Genomic DNA, 18868 nt, shown 5'->3' with positions numbered 1-18868 from the left:
GCCCAATTCAGTCAGAAACGTAACTTTTGACCCAGAGCTCAGTTTCGAACCAGATTCATATGTTAGAGGTGTCCTGAGTCGGGGAAGCTAAAAAAGCATTCCATTCGCTGATCTGAGCTTTCCCCGAGGAGTTGCAGCAAAGCTTATATCAGAATTGGCAAAGGAGCCCAATTCAGCCAGAAACCTAACTTTTGACCCAGAGCTGAGTTTCGAACCACATCCATATGTTAGTGGTGTCCTGATTCAGGGAAGCTAAAAAACCACTCCATTCGCTGATCTGAGCTTTCCTTGAGGAGATAGACCAAAGCTAATACCAGAATTGGCAAAAGAGCCCAATTCAGCCAGAAACGTAACTTTTGACCCAGAGCTCAGTTTCGAACCAGATTCATATGTTAGAGGTGTCCTGAGTCGGGGAAGCTAAAAAAGCATTCCATTCGCTGATCTGAGCTTTCCCCGAGGAGTTGCAGCAAAGCTTATATCAGAATTGGCAAAGGAGCCCAATTCAGCCAGAAACCTAACTTTTGACCCAGAGCTGAGTTTCGAACCACATCCATATGTTAGTGGTGTCCTGATTCAGGGAAGCTAAAAAACCACTCCATTCGCTGATCTGAGCTTTCCTTGAGGAGATAGACCAAAGCTAATACCAGAATTGGCAAAAGAGCCCAATTCAGCCAGAAACGTAACTTTTGACCCAGAGCTCAGTTTCGAACCACATCCATATGTTAGTGGTGTCCTGATTCAGGGAAGCTAAAAAACCACTCCATTCGCTGATCTGAGCTTTCCCTGAAGAGATAGACCAAAGCTTATATCAGAATTGGCAAAAAAGCCCAATTCAGCCAGAAACGTAACTTTTGACCCAGAGCTCAGTTTCGAACCAGATTCATATGTTAGAGGTGTCCTGAGTCGGGGAAGCTAAAAAACCACTCCATTCGCTGATCTGAGCTTTCCCTGAGGAGATAGACCAAAGCTTATATCAGAATTGGCAAAAAAGCCCAATTCAGCCAGAAAGGTAACTTTTGACCCAGAGCTCAGTTTCGAACCAGATTCATATGTTAGAGGTGTCCTGAGTCGGGGAAGCTAAAAAAGCATTCCATTCGCTGATCTGAGCTTTCCCCGAGGAGTTGCAGCAAAGCTTATATCAGAATTGGCAAAGGAGCCCAATTCAGCCAGAAACGTAACTTTTGACCCAGAGCTCAGTTTCGAACCACATCCATATGTTAGTGGTGTCCTGATTCAGGGAAGCTAAAAAACCACTCCATTCGCTGATCTGAGCTTTCCTTGAGGAGATAGACCAAAGCTAATACCAGAATTGGCAAAAGAGCCCAATTCAGCCAGAAACGTAACTTTTGACCCAGAGCTCAGTTTCGAACCACATCCATATGTTAGTGGTGTCCTGATTCAGGGAAGCTAAAAAACCACTCCATTCGCTGATCTGAGCTTTCCCTGAAGAGATAGACCAAAGCTTATATCAGAATTGGCAAAAAAGCCCAATTCAGCCAGAAACGTAACTTTTGACCCAGAGCTCAGTTTCGAACCACATCCATATGTTAGTGGTGTCCTGATTCAGGGAAGCTAAAAAACCACTCCATTCGCTGATCTGAGCTTTCCCTGAAGAGATAGACCAAAGCTTATATCAGAATTGGCAAAAAAGCCCAATTCAGCCAGAAACGTAACTTTTGACCCAGAGCTCAGTTTCGAACCAGATTCATATGTTAGAGGTGTCCTGAGTCGGGGAAGCTAAAAAACCACTCCATTCGCTGATCTGAGCTTTCCCTGAGGAGATAGACCAAAGCTTATATCAGAATTGGCAAAAAAGCCCAATTCAGCCAGAAAGGTAACTTTTGACCCAGAGCTCAGTTTCGAACCAGATTCATATGTTAGAGGTGTCCTGAGTCGGGGAAGCTAAAAAAGCATTCCATTCGCTGATCTGAGCTTTCCCCGAGGAGTTGCAGCAAAGCTTATATCAGAATTGGCAAAGGAGCCCAATTCAGCCAGAAACGTAACTTTTGACCCAGAGCTCAGTTTCGAACCACATCCATATGTTAGTGGTGTCCTGATTCAGGGAAGCTAAAAAACCACTCCATTCGCTGATCTGAGCTTTCCTTGAGGAGATAGACCAAAGCTAATACCAGAATTGGCAAAAGAGCCCAATTCAGCCAGAAACGTAACTTTTGACCCAGAGCTCAGTTTCGAACCACATCCATATGTTAGTGGTGTCCTGATTCAGGGAAGCTAAAAAACCACTCCATTCGCTGATCTGAGCTTTCCCTGAAGAGATAGACCAAAGCTTATATCAGAATTGGCAAAAAAGCCCAATTCAGCCAGAAACGTAACTTTTGACCCAGAGCTCAGTTTCGAACCAGATTCATATGTTAGGGGTGTCCTGAGTCGGGGAAGCTAAAAAAGCATTCCATTCGCTGATCTGAGCTTTCCCCGAGGAGTTGCAGCAAAGCTTATATCAGAATTGGCAAAGGAGCCCAATTCAGCCAGAAACCTAACTTTTGACCCAGAGCTCAGTTTCGAACCAGATTCATATGTTAGAGGTGTCCTGAGTCGGGGAAGCTAAAAAACCACTCCATTCGCTGATCTGAGCTTTCCCTGAGGAGATAGACCAAAGCTTATATCAGAATTGGCAAAAAAGCCCAATTCAGCCAGAAACGTAACTTTTAACCCAGAGCTCAGTTTCGAACCACATCCATATCTTAGTGGTGTCCTGATTCAGGGAAGCTAAAAAACCACTCCATTTGCTGATCTGTGCTTTCCCTGAGGAGATAGACCAAAGCTAATACCAGAATTGGCAAAAGAGCCCAATTCAGCCAGAAAGGTAACTTTTGACCCAGAGCTCAGTTTCGAACCAGATTCATATGTTAGAGGTGTCCTGAGTCGGGGAAGCTAAAAAAGCATGCCATTCGCTGATCTGAGCTTTCCCCGAGGAGTTGCAGCAAAGCTTATATCAGAATTGGCAAAGGAGCCCAATTCAGCCAGAAACGTAACTTTTGACCCAGAGCTCAGTTTCGAACCACATCCATATGTTAGTGGTGTCCTGATTCAGGGAAGCTAAAAAACCACTCCATTCGCTGATCTGAGCTTTCCTTGAGGAGATAGACCAAAGCTAATACCAGAATTGGCAAAAGAGCCCAATTCAGCCAGAAACGTAACTTTTGACCCAGAGCTCAGTTTCGAACCACATCCATATGTTAGTGGTGTCCTGATTCAGGGAAGCTAAAAAACCACTCCATTCGCTGATCTGAGCTTTCCCTGAGGAGATAGACCAAAGCTTATATCAGAATTGGCAAAAAAGCCAGAAACGTAACTTTTGACCCAGAGCTCAGTTTCGAACCACATCCATATCTTAGTGGTGTCCTGATTCAGGGAAGCTAAAAAACCACTCCATTCGCTGATCTGTGCTTTCCCTGAGGAGATAGACCAAAGCTAATACCAGAATTGGCAAAAGAGCCCAATTCAGCCAGAAAGGTAACTTTTGACCCAGAGCTCAGTTTCGAACCAGATTCATATGTTAGAGGTGTCCTGAGTCGGGGAAGCTAAAAAAGCATTCCATTCGCTGATCTGAGCTTTCCCCGAGGAGTTGCAGCAAAGCTTATATCAGAATTGGCAAAGGAGCCCAATTCAGCCAGAAACGTAACTTTTGACCCAGAGCTCAGTTTCGAACCACATCCATATGTTAGTGGTGTCCTGATTCAGGGAAGCTAAAAAACCACTCCATTCGCTGATCTGAGCTTTCCTTGAGGAGATAGACCAAAGCTAATACCAGAATTGGCAAAAGAGCCCAATTCAGCCAGAAACGTAACTTTTGACCCAGAGCTCAGTTTCGAACCACATCCATATCTTAGTGGTGTCCTGATTCAGGGAAGCTAAAAAACCACTCCATTCGCTGATCTGAGCTTTCCCTGAGGAGATAGACCAAAGCTTATATCAGAATTGGCAAAAAAGCCCAATTCAGCCAGAAACGTAACTTTTGACCCAGAGCTCAGTTTCGAACCACATCCATATGTTAGTGGTGTCCTGATTCAGGGAAGCTAAAAAACCACTCCATTCGCTGATCTGTGCTTTCCCTGAGGAGATAGACCAAAGCTAATACCAGAATTGGCAAAAGAGCCCAATTCAGCCAGAAAGGTAACTTTTGACCCAGAGCTCAGTTTCGAACCAGATTCATATGTTAGAGGTGTCCTGAGTCGGGGAAGCTAAAAAAGCATTCCATTCGCTGATCTGAGCTTTCCCCGAGGAGTTGCAGCAAAGCTTATATCAGAATTGGCAAAGGAGCCCAATTCAGCCAGAAACGTAACTTTTGACCCAGAGCTCAGTTTCGAACCACATCCATATGTTAGTGGTGTCCTGATTCAGGGAAGCTAAAAAACCACTCCATTCGCTGATCTGAGCTTTCCTTGAGGAGATAGACCAAAGCTAATACCAGAATTGGCAAAAGAGCCCAATTCAGCCAGAAACGTAACTTTTGACCCAGAGCTCAGTTTCGAACCACATCCATATGTTAGTGGTGTCCTGATTCAGGGAAGCTAAAAAACCACTCCATTCGCTGATCTGAGCTTTCCCTGAGGAGATAGACCAAAGCTTATATCAGAATTGGCAAAAAAGCCCAATTCAGCCAGAAACGTAACTTTTGACCCAGAGCTCAGTTTCGAACCAGATTCATATGTTAGAGGTGTCCTGAGTCGGGGAAGCTAAAAAAGCATTCCATTCGCTGATCTGAGCTTTCCCCGAGGAGTTGCAGCAAAGCTTATATCAGAATTGGCAAAGGAGCCCAATTCAGCCAGAAACCTAACTTTTGACCCAGAGCTCAGTTTCGAACCAGATTCATATGTTAGAGGTGTCCTGAGTCGGGGAAGCTAAAAAACCACTCCATTCGCTGATCTGAGCATTCCCTGAGGAGATAGACCAAAGCTTATATCAGAATTGGCAAAAAAGCCCAATTCAGCCAGAAAGGTAACTTTTGACCCAGAGCTCAGTTTCGAACCACATCCATATGTTAGTGGTGTCCTGAGTCGGGGAAGCTAAAAAAGCATTCCATTCGCTGATCTGAGCTTTCCCCGAGGAGTTGCAGCAAAGCTTATATCAGAATTGGCAAAGGAGCCCAATTCAGCCAGAAACCTAACTTTTGACCCAGAGCTCAGTTTCGAACCAGATTCATATGTTAGAGGTATCCTGAGTCGGGGAAGCTAAAAAACCACTCCATTCGCTGATCTGAGCTTTCCCTGAGGAGATAGACCAAAGCTTATATCAGAATTGGCAAAAAAGCCCAATTCAGCCAGAAACGTAACTTTTGACCCAGAGCTCAGTTTCGAACCACATCCATATCTTAGTGGTGTCCTGATTCAGGGAAGCTAAAAAACCACTCCATTCGCTGATCTGTGCTTTCCCTGAGGAGATAGTCCAAAGCTAATACCAGAATTGGCAAAAGAGCCCAATTCAGCCAGAAAGGTAACTTTTGACCCAGAGCTCAGTTTCGAACCAGATTCATATGTTAGAGGTGTCCTGAGTCGGGGAAGCTAAAAAAGCATTCCATTCGCTGATCTGAGCTTTCCCCGAGGAGTTGCAGCAAAGCTTATATCAGAATTGGCAAAGGAGCCCAATTCAGCCAGAAACGTAACTTTTGACCCAGAGCTCAGTTTCGAACCACATCCATATGTTAGTGGTGTCCTGATTCAGGGAAGCTAAAAAACCACTCCATTCGCTGATCTGAGCTTTCCTTGAGGAGATAGACCAAAGCTAATACCAGAATTGGCAAAAGAGCCCAATTCAGCCAGAAACGTAACTTTTGACCCAGAGCTCAGTTTCGAACCACATCCATATGTTAGTGGTGTCCTGATTCAGGGAAGCTAAAAAACCACTCCATTCGCTGATCTGAGCTTTCCCTGAGGAGATAGACCAAAGCTTATATCAGAATTGGCAAAAAAGCCAGAAACGTAACTTTTGACCCAGAGCTCAGTTTCGAACCACATCCATATCTTAGTGGTGTCCTGATTCAGGGAAGCTAAAAAACCACTCCATTCGCTGATCTGTGCTTTCCCTGAGGAGATAGACCAAAGCTAATACCAGAATTGGCAAAAGAGCCCAATTCAGTCAGAAAGGTAACTTTTGACCCAGAGCTCAGTTTCGAACCAGATTCATATGTTAGAGGTGTCCTGAGTCGGGGAAGCTAAAAAAGCATTCCATTCGCTGATCTGAGCTTTCCCCGAGGAGTTGCAGCAAAGCTTATATCAGAATTGGCAAAGGAGCCCAATTCAGCCAGAAACGTAACTTTTGACCCAGAGCTCAGTTTCGAACCACATCCATATGTTAGTGGTGTCCTGATTCAGGGAAGCTAAAAAACCACTCCATTCGCTGATCTGAGCTTTCCTTGAGGAGATAGACCAAAGCTAATACCAGAATTGGCAAAAGAGCCCAATTCAGCCAGAAACGTAACTTTTGACCCAGAGCTCAGTTTCGAACCACATCCATATGTTAGTGGTGTCCTGATTCAGGGAAGCTAAAAAACCACTCCATTCGCTGATCTGAGCTTTCCCTGAGGAGATAGACCAAAGCTTATATCAGAATTGGCAAAAAAGCCCAATTCAGCCAGAAACGTAACTTTTGACCCAGAGCTCAGTTTCGAACCAGATTCATATGTTAGAGGTGTCCTGAGTCGGGGAAGCTAAAAAAGCATTCCATTCGCTGATCTGAGCTTTCCCCGAGGAGTTGCAGCAAAGCTTATATCAGAATTGGCAAGGGAGCCCAATTCAGCCAGAAACCTAACTTTTGACCCAGAGCTCAGTTTCGAACCAGATTCATATGTTAGAGGTGTCCTGAGTCGGGGAAGCTAAAAAACCACTCCATTCGCTGATCTGAGCTTTCCCTGAGGAGATAGACCAAAGCTTATATCAGAATTGGCAAAAAAGCCCAATTCAGCCAGAAAGGTAACTTTTGACCCAGAGCTCAGTTTCGAACCACATCCATATGTTAGTGGTGTCCTGAGTCGGGGAAGCTAAAAAAGCATTCCATTCGCTGATCTGAGCTTTCCCCGAGGAGTTGCAGCAAAGCTTATATCAGAATTGGCAAAGGAGCCCAATTCAGCCAGAAACCTAACTTTTGACCCAGAGCTCAGTTTCGAACCAGATTCATATGTTAGAGGTATCCTGAGTCGGGGAAGCTAAAAAACCACTCCATTCGCTGATCTGAGCTTTCCCTGAGGAGATAGACCAAAGCTTATATCAGAATTGGCAAAAAAGCCCAATTCAGCCAGAAACGTAACTTTTGACCCAGAGCTCAGTTTCGAACCACATCCATATCTTAGTGGTGTCCTGATTCAGGGAAGCTAAAAAACCACTCCATTCGCTGATCTGTGCTTTCCCTGAGGAGATAGACCAAAGCTAATACCAGAATTGGCAAAAGAGCCCAATTCAGCCAGAAAGGTAACTTTTGACCCAGAGCTCAGTTTCGAACCAGATTCATATGTTAGAGGTGTCCTGAGTCGGGGAAGCTAAAAAAGCATTCCATTCGCTGATCTGAGCTTTCCCCGAGGAGTTGCAGCAAAGCTTATATCAGAATTGGCAAAGGAGCCCAATTCAGCCAGAAACGTAACTTTTGACCCAGAGCTCAGTTTCGAACCACATCCATATGTTAGTGGTGTCCTGATTCAGGGAAGCTAAAAAACCACTCCATTCGCTGATCTGAGCTTTCCTTGAGGAGATAGACCAAAGCTAATACCAGAATTGGCAAAAGAGCCCAATTCAGCCAGAAACGTAACTTTTGACCCAGAGCTCAGTTTCGAACCACATCCATATGTTAGTGGTGTCCTGATTCAGGGAAGCTAAAAAACCACTCCATTCGCTGATCTGAGCTTTCCTTGAGGAGATAGACCAAAGCTAATACCAGAATTGGCAAAAGAGCCCAATTCAGCCAGAAACGTAACTTTTGACCCAGAGCTCAGTTTCGAACCACATCCATATGTTAGTGGTGTCCTGATTCAGGGAAGCTAAAAAACCACTCCATTCGCTGATCTGAGCTTTCCCTGAGGAGATAGACCAAAGCTTATATCAGAATTGGCAAAAAAGCCCAATTCAGCCAGAAAGGTAACTTTTGACCCAGAGCTCAGTTTCGAACCACATCCATATGTTAGTGGTGTCCTGAGTCGGGGAAGCTAAAAAAGCATTCCATTCGCTGATCTGAGCTTTCCCCGAGGAGTTGCAGCAAAGCTTATATCAGAATTGGCAAAGGAGCCCAATTCAGCCAGAAACCTAACTTTTGACCCAGAGCTCAGTTTCGAACCAGATTCATATGTTAGAGGTGTCCTGAGTCGGGGAAGCTAAAAAACCACTCCATTCGCTGATCTGAGCTTTCCCTGAGGAGATAGACCAAAGCTTATATCAGAATTGGCAAAAAAGCCCAATTCAGTCAGAAACGTAACTTTTGACCCAGAGCTCAGTTTCGAACCAGATTCATATGTTAGAGGTGTCCTGAGTCGGGGAAGCTAAAAAAGCATTCCATTCGCTGATCTGAGCTTTCCCCGAGGAGTTGCAGCAAAGCTTATATCAGAATTGGCAAAAAAGCCCAATTCAGCCAGAAACGTAACTTTTGACCCAGAGCTCAGTTTCGAACCACATCCATATCTTAGTGGTGTCCTGATTCAGGGAAGCTAAAAAACCACTCCATTCGCTGATCTGTGCTTTCCCTGAGGAGATAGACCAAAGCTAATACCAGAATTGGCAAAAGAGCCCAATTCAGCCAGAAAGGTAACTTTTGACCCAGAGCTCAGTTTCGAACCAGATTCATATGTTAGAGGTGTCCTGAGTCGGGGAAGCTAAAAAAGCATTCCATTCGCTGATCTGAGCTTTCCCCGAGGAGTTGCAGCAAAGCTTATATCAGAATTGGCAAAGGAGCCCAATTCAGCCAGAAACGTAACTTTTGACCCAGAGCTCAGTTTCGAACCACATCCATATGTTAGTGGTGTCCTGATTCAGGGAAGCTAAAAAACCACTCCATTCGCTGATCTGAGCTTTCCTTGAGGAGATAGACCAAAGCTAATACCAGAATTGGCAAAAGAGCCCAATTCAGCCAGAAACGTAACTTTTGACCCAGAGCTCAGTTTCGAACCACATCCATATGTTAGTGGTGTCCTGATTCAGGGAAGCTAAAAAACCACTCCATTCGCTGATCTGAGCTTTCCCTGAGGAGATAGACCAAAGCTTATATCAGAATTGGCAAAAAAGCCCAATTCAGCCAGAAAGGTAACTTTTGACCCAGAGCTCAGTTTCGAACCACATCCATATCTTAGTGGTGTCCTGATTCAGGGAAGCTAAAAAACCACTCCATTCGCTGATCTGTGCTTTCCCTGAGGAGATAGACCAAAGCTAATACCAGAATTGGCAAAAGAGCCCAATTCAGCCAGAAAGGTAACTTTTGACCCAGAGCTCAGTTTCGAACCAGATTCATATGTTAGAGGTGTCCTGAGTCGGGGAAGCTAAAAAAGCATTCCATTCGCTGATCTGAGCTTTCCCCGAGGAGTTGCAGCAAAGCTTATATCAGAATTGGCAAAGGAGCCAAATTCAGCCAGAAACGTAACTTTTGACCCAGAGCTCAGTTTCGAACCACATCCATATGTTAGTGGTGTCCTGATTCAGGGAAGCTAAAAAACCACTCCATTCGCTGATCTGAGCTTTCCCTGAGGAGATAGACCAAAGCTTATATCAGAATTGGCAAAAAAGCCCAATTCAGCCAGAAAGGTAACTTTTGACCCAGAGCTCAGTTTCGAACCACATCCATATGTTAGTGGTGTCCTGAGTCGGGGAAGCTAAAAAAGCATTCCATTCGCTGATCTGAGCTTTCCCCGAGGAGTTGCAGCAAAGCTTATATCAGAATTGGCAAAGGAGCCCAATTCAGCCAGAAACCTAACTTTTGACCCAGAGCTCAGTTTCGAACCAGATTCATATGTTAGAGGTGTCCTGAGTCGGGGAAGCTAAAAAACCACTCCATTCGCTGATCTGAGCTTTCCCTGAGGAGATAGACCAAAGCTTATATCAGAATTGGCAAAAAAGCCCAATTCAGTCAGAAACGTAACTTTTGACCCAGAGCTCAGTTTCGAACCAGATTCATATGTTAGAGGTGTCCTGAGTCGGGGAAGCTAAAAAAGCATTCCATTCGCTGATCTGAGCTTTCCCCGAGGAGTTGCAGCAAAGCTTATATCAGAATTGGCAAAGGAGCCCAATTCAGCCAGAAACCTAACTTTTGACCCAGAGCTGAGTTTCGAACCACATCCATATGTTAGTGGTGTCCTGATTCAGGGAAGCTAAAAAACCACTCCATTCGCTGATCTGAGCTTTCCTTGAGGAGATAGACCAAAGCTAATACCAGAATTGGCAAAAGAGCCCAATTCAGCCAGAAACGTAACTTTTGACCCAGAGCTCAGTTTCGAACCAGATTCATATGTTAGAGGTGTCCTGAGTCGGGGAAGCTAAAAAAGCATTCCATTCGCTGATCTGAGCTTTCCCCGAGGAGTTGCAGCAAAGCTTATATCAGAATTGGCAAAGGAGCCCAATTCAGCCAGAAACCTAACTTTTGACCCAGAGCTGAGTTTCGAACCACATCCATATGTTAGTGGTGTCCTGATTCAGGGAAGCTAAAAAACCACTCCATTCGCTGATCTGAGCTTTCCTTGAGGAGATAGACCAAAGCTAATACCAGAATTGGCAAAAGAGCCCAATTCAGCCAGAAACCTAACTTTTGACCCAGAGCTCAGTTTCGAACCACATCCATATGTTAGTGGTGTCCTGATTCAGGGAAGCTAAAAAACCACTCCATTCGCTGATCTGAGCCTTCCCTGAAGAGATAGACCAAAGCTTATATCAGAATTGGCAAAAAAGCCCAATTCATCCAGAAACGTAACTTTTGACCCAGAGCTCAGTTTCGAACCAGATTCATATGTTAGAGGTGTCCTGAGTCGGGGAAGCTAAAAAAGCAGTCCATTCGCTGATCTGAGCTTTCCCCGAGGAGTTGCAGCAAAGCTTATATCAGAATTGGCAAAGGAGCCCAATTCATCCAGAAACGTAACTTTTGACCCAGAGCTCAGTTTCGAACCAGATTCATATGTTAGAGGTGTCCTGAGTCGGGGAAGCTAAAAAAGCAGTCCATTCGCTGATCTGAGCTTTCCCCGAGGAGTTGCAGCAAAGCTTATATCAGAATTGGCAAAGGAGCCCAATTCAGCCAGAAACCTAACTTTTGACCCAGAGCTCAGTTTCGAACCAGATTCATATGTTAGAGGTGTCCTGAGTCAGGGAAGCTAAAAATCCACTCCATTCGCTGATCTGAGCTTTCCCTGAGGAGATAGACCAAAGCTTATATCAGAATTGGCAAAAAAGCCCAATTCAGCCAGAAAGGTAACTTTTGACCCAGAGCTCAGTTTCGAACCAGATTCATATGTTAGAGGTGTCCTGAGTCGGGGAAGCTAAAAAAGCATTCCATTCGCTGATCTGAGCTTTCCCCGAGGAGTTGCAGCAAAGCTTATATCAGAATTGGCAAAGGAGCCCAATTCAGCCAGAAACGTAACTTTTGACCCAGAGCTCAGTTTCGAACCACATCCATATGTTAGTGGTGTCCTGATTCAGGGAAGCTAAAAAACCACTCCATTCGCTGATCTGAGCTTTCCTTGAGGAGATAGACCAAAGCTAATACCAGAATTGGCAAAAGAGCCCAATTCAGCCAGAAACGTAACTTTTGACCCAGAGCTCAGTTTCGAACCAGATTCATATGTTAGAGGTGTCCTGAGTCGGGGAAGCTAAAAAAGCATTCCATTCGCTGATCTGAGCTTTCCCCGAGGAGTTGCAGCAAAGCTTATATCAGAATTGGCAAAGGAGCCCAATTCAGCCAGAAACCTAACTTTTGACCCAGAGCTGAGTTTCGAACCACATCCATATGTTAGTGGTGTCCTGATTCAGGGAAGCTAAAAAACCACTCCATTCGCTGATCTGAGCTTTCCTTGAGGAGATAGACCAAAGCTAATACCAGAATTGGCAAAAGAGCCCAATTCAGCCAGAAACCTAACTTTTGACCCAGAGCTCAGTTTCGAACCACATCCATATGTTAGTGGTGTCCTGATTCAGGGAAGCTAAAAAACCACTCCATTCGCTGATCTGAGCCTTCCCTGAAGAGATAGACCAAAGCTTATATCAGAATTGGCAAAAAAGCCCAATTCATCCAGAAACGTAACTTTTGACCCAGAGCTCAGTTTCGAACCAGATTCATATGTTAGAGGTGTCCTGAGTCGGGGAAGCTAAAAAAGCAGTCCATTCGCTGATCTGAGCTTTCCCCGAGGAGTTGCAGCAAAGCTTATATCAGAATTGGCAAAGGAGCCCAATTCATCCAGAAACGTAACTTTTGACCCAGAGCTCAGTTTCGAACCAGATTCATATGTTAGAGGTGTCCTGAGTCGGGGAAGCTAAAAAAGCAGTCCATTCGCTGATCTGAGCTTTCCCCGAGGAGTTGCAGCAAAGCTTATATCAGAATTGGCAAAGGAGCCCAATTCAGCCAGAAACCTAACTTTTGACCCAGAGCTCAGTTTCGAACCAGATTCATATGTTAGAGGTGTCCTGAGTCAGGGAAGCTAAAAATCCACTCCATTCGCTGATCTGAGCTTTCCCTGAGGAGATAGACCAAAGCTTATATCAGAATTGGCAAAAAAGCCCAATTCAGCCAGAAAGGTAACTTTTGACCCAGAGCTCAGTTTCGAACCAGATTCATATGTTAGAGGTGTCCTGAGTCGGGGAAGCTAAAAAAGCATTCCATTCGCTGATCTGAGCTTTCCCCGAGGAGTTGCAGCAAAGCTTATATCAGAATTGGCAAAGGAGCCCAATTCAGCCAGAAACGTAACTTTTGACCCAGAGCTCAGTTTCGAACCACATCCATATGTTAGTGGTGTCCTGATTCAGGGAAGCTAAAAAACCACTCCATTCGCTGATCTGAGCTTTCCTTGAGGAGATAGACCAAAGCTAATACCAGAATTGGCAAAAGAGCCCAATTCAGCCAGAAACGTAACTTTTGACCCAGAGCTCAGTTTCGAACCACATCCATATGTTAGTGGTGTCCTGATTCAGGGAAGCTAAAAAACCACTCCATTCGCTGATCTGAGCTTTCCCTGAGGAGATAGACCAAAGCTTATATCAGAATTGGCAAAAAAGCCCAATTCAGCCAGAAACGTAACTTTTGACCCAGAGCTCAGTTTCGAACCAGATTCATATGTTAGAGGTGTCCTGAGTCGGGGAAGCTAAAAAAGCATTCCATTCGCTGATCTGAGCTTTCCCCGAGGAGTTGCAGCAAAGCTTATATCAGAATTGGCAAAGGAGCCCAATTCAGCCAGAAACCTAACTTTTGACCCAGAGCTCAGTTTCGAACCAGATTCATATGTTAGAGGTGTCCTGAGTCGGGGAAGCTAAAAATCCACTCCATTCGCTGATCTGAGCTTTCCCTGAGGAGATAGACCAAAGCTTATATCAGAATTGGCAAAAAAGCCCAATTCAGCCAGAAAGGTAACTTTTGACCCAGAGCTCAGTTTCGAACCAGATTCATATGTTAGAGGTGTCCTGAGTCGGGGAAGCTAAAAAAGCATTCCATTCGCTGATCTGAGCTTTCCCCGAGGAGTTGCAGCAAAGCTTATATCAGAATTGGCAAAGGAGCCCAATTCAGCCAGAAACGTAACTTTTGACCCAGAGCTCAGTTTCGAACCACATCCATATGTTAGTGGTGTCCTGATTCAGGGAAGCTAAAAAACCACTCCATTCGCTGATCTGAGCTTTCCTTGAGGAGATAGACCAAAGCTAATACCAGAATTGGCAAAAGAGCCCAATTCAGCCAGAAACGTAACTTTTGACCCAGAGCTCAGTTTCGAACCACATCCATATGTTAGTGGTGTCCTGATTCAGGGAAGCTAAAAAACCACTCCATTCGCTGATCTGAGCTTTCCCTGAGGAGATAGACCAAAGCTTATATCAGAATTGGCAAAAAAGCCCAATTCAGCCAGAAACGTAACTTTTGACCCAGAGCTCAGTTTCGAACCAGATTCATATGTTAGAGGTGTCCTGAGTCGGGGAAGCTAAAAAAGCATTCCATTCGCTGATCTGAGCTTTCCCCGAGGAGTTGCAGCAAAGCTTATATCAGAATTGGCAAAGGAGCCCAATTCAGCCAGAAACCTAACTTTTGACCCAGAGCTCAGTTTCGAACCAGATTCATATGTTAGAGGTGTCCTGAGTCGGGGAAGCTAAAAAAGCATTCAGTTCACTGATCTGAGCTTTCCCTGAGGAGATAGACCAAAGCTTATATCAGAATTGGCAAAAAAGCCCAATTCAGCCAGAAACGTAACTTTTGACCCAGAGCTCAGTTTCGAACCACATCCATATCTTAGTGGTGTCCTGATTCAGGGAAGCTAAAAAACCACTCCATTCGCTGATCTGTGCTTTCCCTGAGGAGATAGACCAAAGCTAATACCAGAATTGGCAAAAGAGCCCAATTCAGCCAGAAAGGTAACTTTTGACCCAGAGCTCAGTTTCGAACCAGATTCATATGTTAGAGGTGTCCTGAGTCGGGGAAGCTAAAAAAGCATTCCATTCGCTGATCTGAGCTTTCCCCGAGGAGTTGCAGCAAAGCTTATATCAGAATTGGCAAAGGAGCCCAATTCAGCCAGAAACGTAACTTTTGACCCAGAGCTCAGTTTCGAACCACATCCATATGTTAGTGGTGTCCTGATTCAGGGAAGCTAAAAAACCACTCCATTCGCTGATCTGAGCTTTCCTTGAGGAGATAGACCAAAGCTAATACCAGAATTGGCAAAAGAGCCCAATTCAGCCAGAAACGTAACTTTTGACCCAGAGCTCAGTTTCGAACCACATCCATATGTTAGTGGTGTCCTGATTCAGGGAAGCTAAAAAACCACTCCATTCGCTGATCTGAGCTTTCCCTGAGGAGATAGACCAAAGCTTATATCAGAATTGGCAAAAAAGCCCAATTCAGCCAGAAAGGTAACTTTTGACCCAGAGCTCAGTTTCGAACCACATCCATATGTTAGTGGTGTCCTGAGTCGGGGAAGCTAAAAAAGCATTCCATTCGCTGATCTGAGCTTTCCCCGAGGAGTTGCAGCAAAGCTTATATCAGAATTGGCAAAGGAGCCCAATTCAGCCAGAAACCTAACTTTTGACCCAGAGCTCAGTTTCGAACCAGATTCATATGTTAGAGGTGTCCTGAGTCGGGGAAGCTAAAAAACCACTCCATTCGCTGATCTGAGCTTTCCCTGAGGAGATAGACCAAAGCTTATATCAGAATTGGCAAAAAAGCCCAATTCAGTCAGAAACGTAACTTTTGACCCAGAGCTCAGTTTCGAACCAGATTCATATGTTAGAGGTGTCCTGAGTCGGGGAAGCTAAAAAAGCATTCCATTCGCTGATCTGAGCTTTCCCCGAGGAGTTGCAGCAAAGCTTATATCAGAATTGGCAAAGGAGCCCAATTCAGCCAGAAACCTAACTTTTGACCCAGAGCTGAGTTTCGAACCACATCCATATGTTAGTGGTGTCCTGATTCAGGGAAGCTAAAAAACCACTCCATTCGCTGATCTGAGCTTTCCTTGAGGAGATAGACCAAAGCTAATACCAGAATTGGCAAAAGAGCCCAATTCAGCCAGAAACGTAACTTTTGACCCAGAGCTCAGTTTCGAACCAGATTCATATGTTAGAGGTGTCCTGAGTCGGGGAAGCTAAAAAAGCATTCCATTCGCTGATCTGAGCTTTCCCCGAGGAGTTGCAGCAAAGCTTATATCAGAATTGGCAAAGGAGCCCAATTCAGCCAGAAACCTAACTTTTGACCCAGAGCTGAGTTTCGAACCACATCCATATGTTAGTGGTGTCCTGATTCAGGGAAGCTAAAAAACCACTCCATTCGCTGATCTGAGCTTTCCTTGAGGAGATAGACCAAAGCTAATACCAGAATTGGCAAAAGAGCCCAATTCAGCCAGAAACGTAACTTTTGACCCAGAGCTCAGTTTCGAACCACATCCATATGTTAGTGGTGTCCTGATTCAGGGAAGCTAAAAAACCACTCCATTCGCTGATCTGAGCTTTCCCTGAAGAGATAGACCAAAGCTTATATCAGAATTGGCAAAAAAGCCCAATTCAGCCAGAAACGTAACTTTTGACCCAGAGCTCAGTTTCGAACCAGATTCATATGTTAGAGGTGTCCTGAGTCGGGGAAGCTAAAAAACCACTCCATTCGCTGATCTGAGCTTTCCCTGAGGAGATAGACCAAAGCTTATATCAGAATTGGCAAAAAAGCCCAATTCAGCCAGAAAGGTAACTTTTGACCCAGAGCTCAGTTTCGAACCAGATTCATATGTTAGAGGTGTCCTGAGTCGGGGAAGCTAAAAAAGCATTCCATTCGCTGATCTGAGCTTTCCCCGAGGAGTTGCAGCAAAGCTTATATCAGAATTGGCAAAGGAGCCCAATTCAGCCAGAAACGTAACTTTTGACCCAGAGCTCAGTTTCGAACCACATCCATATGTTAGTGGTGTCCTGATTCAGGGAAGCTAAAAAACCACTCCATTCGCTGATCTGAGCTTTCCTTGAGGAGATAGACCAAAGCTTATATCAGAATTGGCAAAAAAGCCCAATTCAGCCAGAAAGGTAACTTTTGACCCAGAGCTCAGTTTCGAACCACATCCATATCTTAGTGGTGTCCTGATTCAGGGAAGCTAAAAAACCACTCCATTCGCTGATCTGTGCTTTCCCTGAGGAGATAGACCAAAGCTAATACCAGAATTGGCAAAAGAGCCCAATTCAGCCAGAAAGGTAACTTTTGACCCAGAGCTCAGTTTCGAACCAGATTCATATGTTAGAGGTGTCCTGAGTCGGGGAAGCTAAAAAAGCATTCCATTCGCTGATCTGAGCTTTCCCCAAGGAGTTGCAGCAAAGCTTATATCAGAATTGGCAAAGGAGCCAAATTCAGCCAGAAACGTAACTTTTGACCCAGAGCTCAGTTTCGAACCACATCCATATGTTAGTGGTGTCCTGATTCAGGGAAGCTAAAAAACCACTCCATTCGCTGATCTGAGCTTTCCCTGAGGAGATAGACCAAAGCTTATATCAGAATTGGCAAAAAAGCCCAATTCAGCCAGAAAGGTAACTTTTGACCCAGAGCTCAGTTTCGAACCACATCCATATGTTAGTGGTGTCCTGAGTCGGGGAAGCTAAAAAAGCATTCCATTCGCTGATCTGAGCTTTCCCCGAGGAGTTGCAGCAAAGCTTATATCAGAATTGGCAAAGGAGCCCAATTCAGCCAGAAACCTAACTTTTGACCCAGAGCTCAGTTTCGAACCAGATTCATATGTTAGAGGTGTCCTGAGTCGGGGAAGCTAAAAAACCACTCCATTCGCTGATCTGAGCTTTCCCTGAGGAGATAGACCAAAGCTTATATCAGAATTGGCAAAAAAGCCCAATTCAGTCAGAAACGTAACTTTTGACCCAGAGCTCAGTTTCGAACCAGATTCATATGTTAGAGGTGTCCTGAGTCGGGGAAGCTAAAAAAGCATTCCATTCGCTGATCTGAGCTTTCCCCGAGGAGTTGCAGCAAAGCTTATATCAGAATTGGCAAAGGAGCCCAATTCAGCCAGAAACCTAACTTTTGACCCAGAGCTGAGTTTCGAACCACATCCATATGTTAGTGGTGTCCTGATTCAGGGAAGCTAAAAAACCACTCCATTCGCTGATCTGAGCTTTCCTTGAGGAGATAGACCAAAGCTAATACCAGAATTGGCAAAAGAGCCCAATTCAGCCAGAAACGTAACTTTTGACCCAGAGCTCAGTTTCGAACCAGATTCATATGTTAGAGGTGTCCTGAGTCGGGGAAGCTAAAAAAGCATTCCATTCGCTGATCTGAGCTTTCCCCGAGGAGTTGCAGCAAAGCTTATATCAGAATTGGCAAAGGAGCCCAATTCAGCCAGAAACCTAACTTTTGACCCAGAGCTGAGTTTCGAACCACATCCATATGTTAGTGGTGTCCTGATTCAGGGAAGCTAAAAAACCACTCCATTCGCTGATCTGAGCTTTCCTTGAGGAGATAGACCAAAGCTAATACCAGAATTGGCAAAAGAGCCCAATTCAGCCAGAAACGTAACTTTTGACCCAGAGCTCAGTTTCGAACCACATCCATATGTTAGTGGTGTCCTGATTCAGGGAAGCTAAAAAACCACTCCATTCGCTGATCTGAGCTTTCCCTGAAGAGATAGACCAAAGCTTATATCAGAATTGGCAAAAAAGCCCAATTCAGCCAGAAACGTAACTTTTGACCCAGAGCTCAGTTTCGAACCAGATTCATATGTTAGAGGTGTCCTGAGTCGGGGAAGCTAAAAAACCACTCCATTCGCTGATCTGAGCTTTCCCTGAGGAGATAGACCAAAGCTTATATCAGAATTGGCAAAAAAGCCCAATTCAGCCAGAAAGGTAACTTTTGACCCAGAGCTCAGTTTCGAACCAGATTCATATGTTAGAGGTGTCCTGAGTCGGGGAAGCTAAAAAAGCATTCCATTCGCTGATCTGAGCTTTCCCCGAGGAGTTGCAGCAAAGCTTATATCAGAATTGGCAAAGGAGCCCAATTCAGCCAGAAACGTAACTTTTGACCCAGAGCTCAGTTTCGAACCACATCCATATGTTAGTGGTGTCCTGATTCAGGGAAGCTAAAAAACCACTCCATTCGCTGATCTGAGCTTTCCTTGAGGAGATAGACCAAAGCTAATACCAGAATTGGCAAAAGAGCCCAATTCAGCCAGAAAGGTAACTTTTGACCCAGAGCTCAGTTTCGAACCAGATTCATATGTTAGAGGTGTCCTGAG

Source organism: Natrix helvetica (genome assembly GCF_964273705.1).
Source record: "Natrix helvetica genome assembly, chromosome: 1".
Taxonomy (NCBI): domain Eukaryota; kingdom Metazoa; phylum Chordata; class Lepidosauria; order Squamata; family Natricidae; genus Natrix; species Natrix helvetica.
This window is presented reverse-complemented; position numbering follows the sequence as displayed.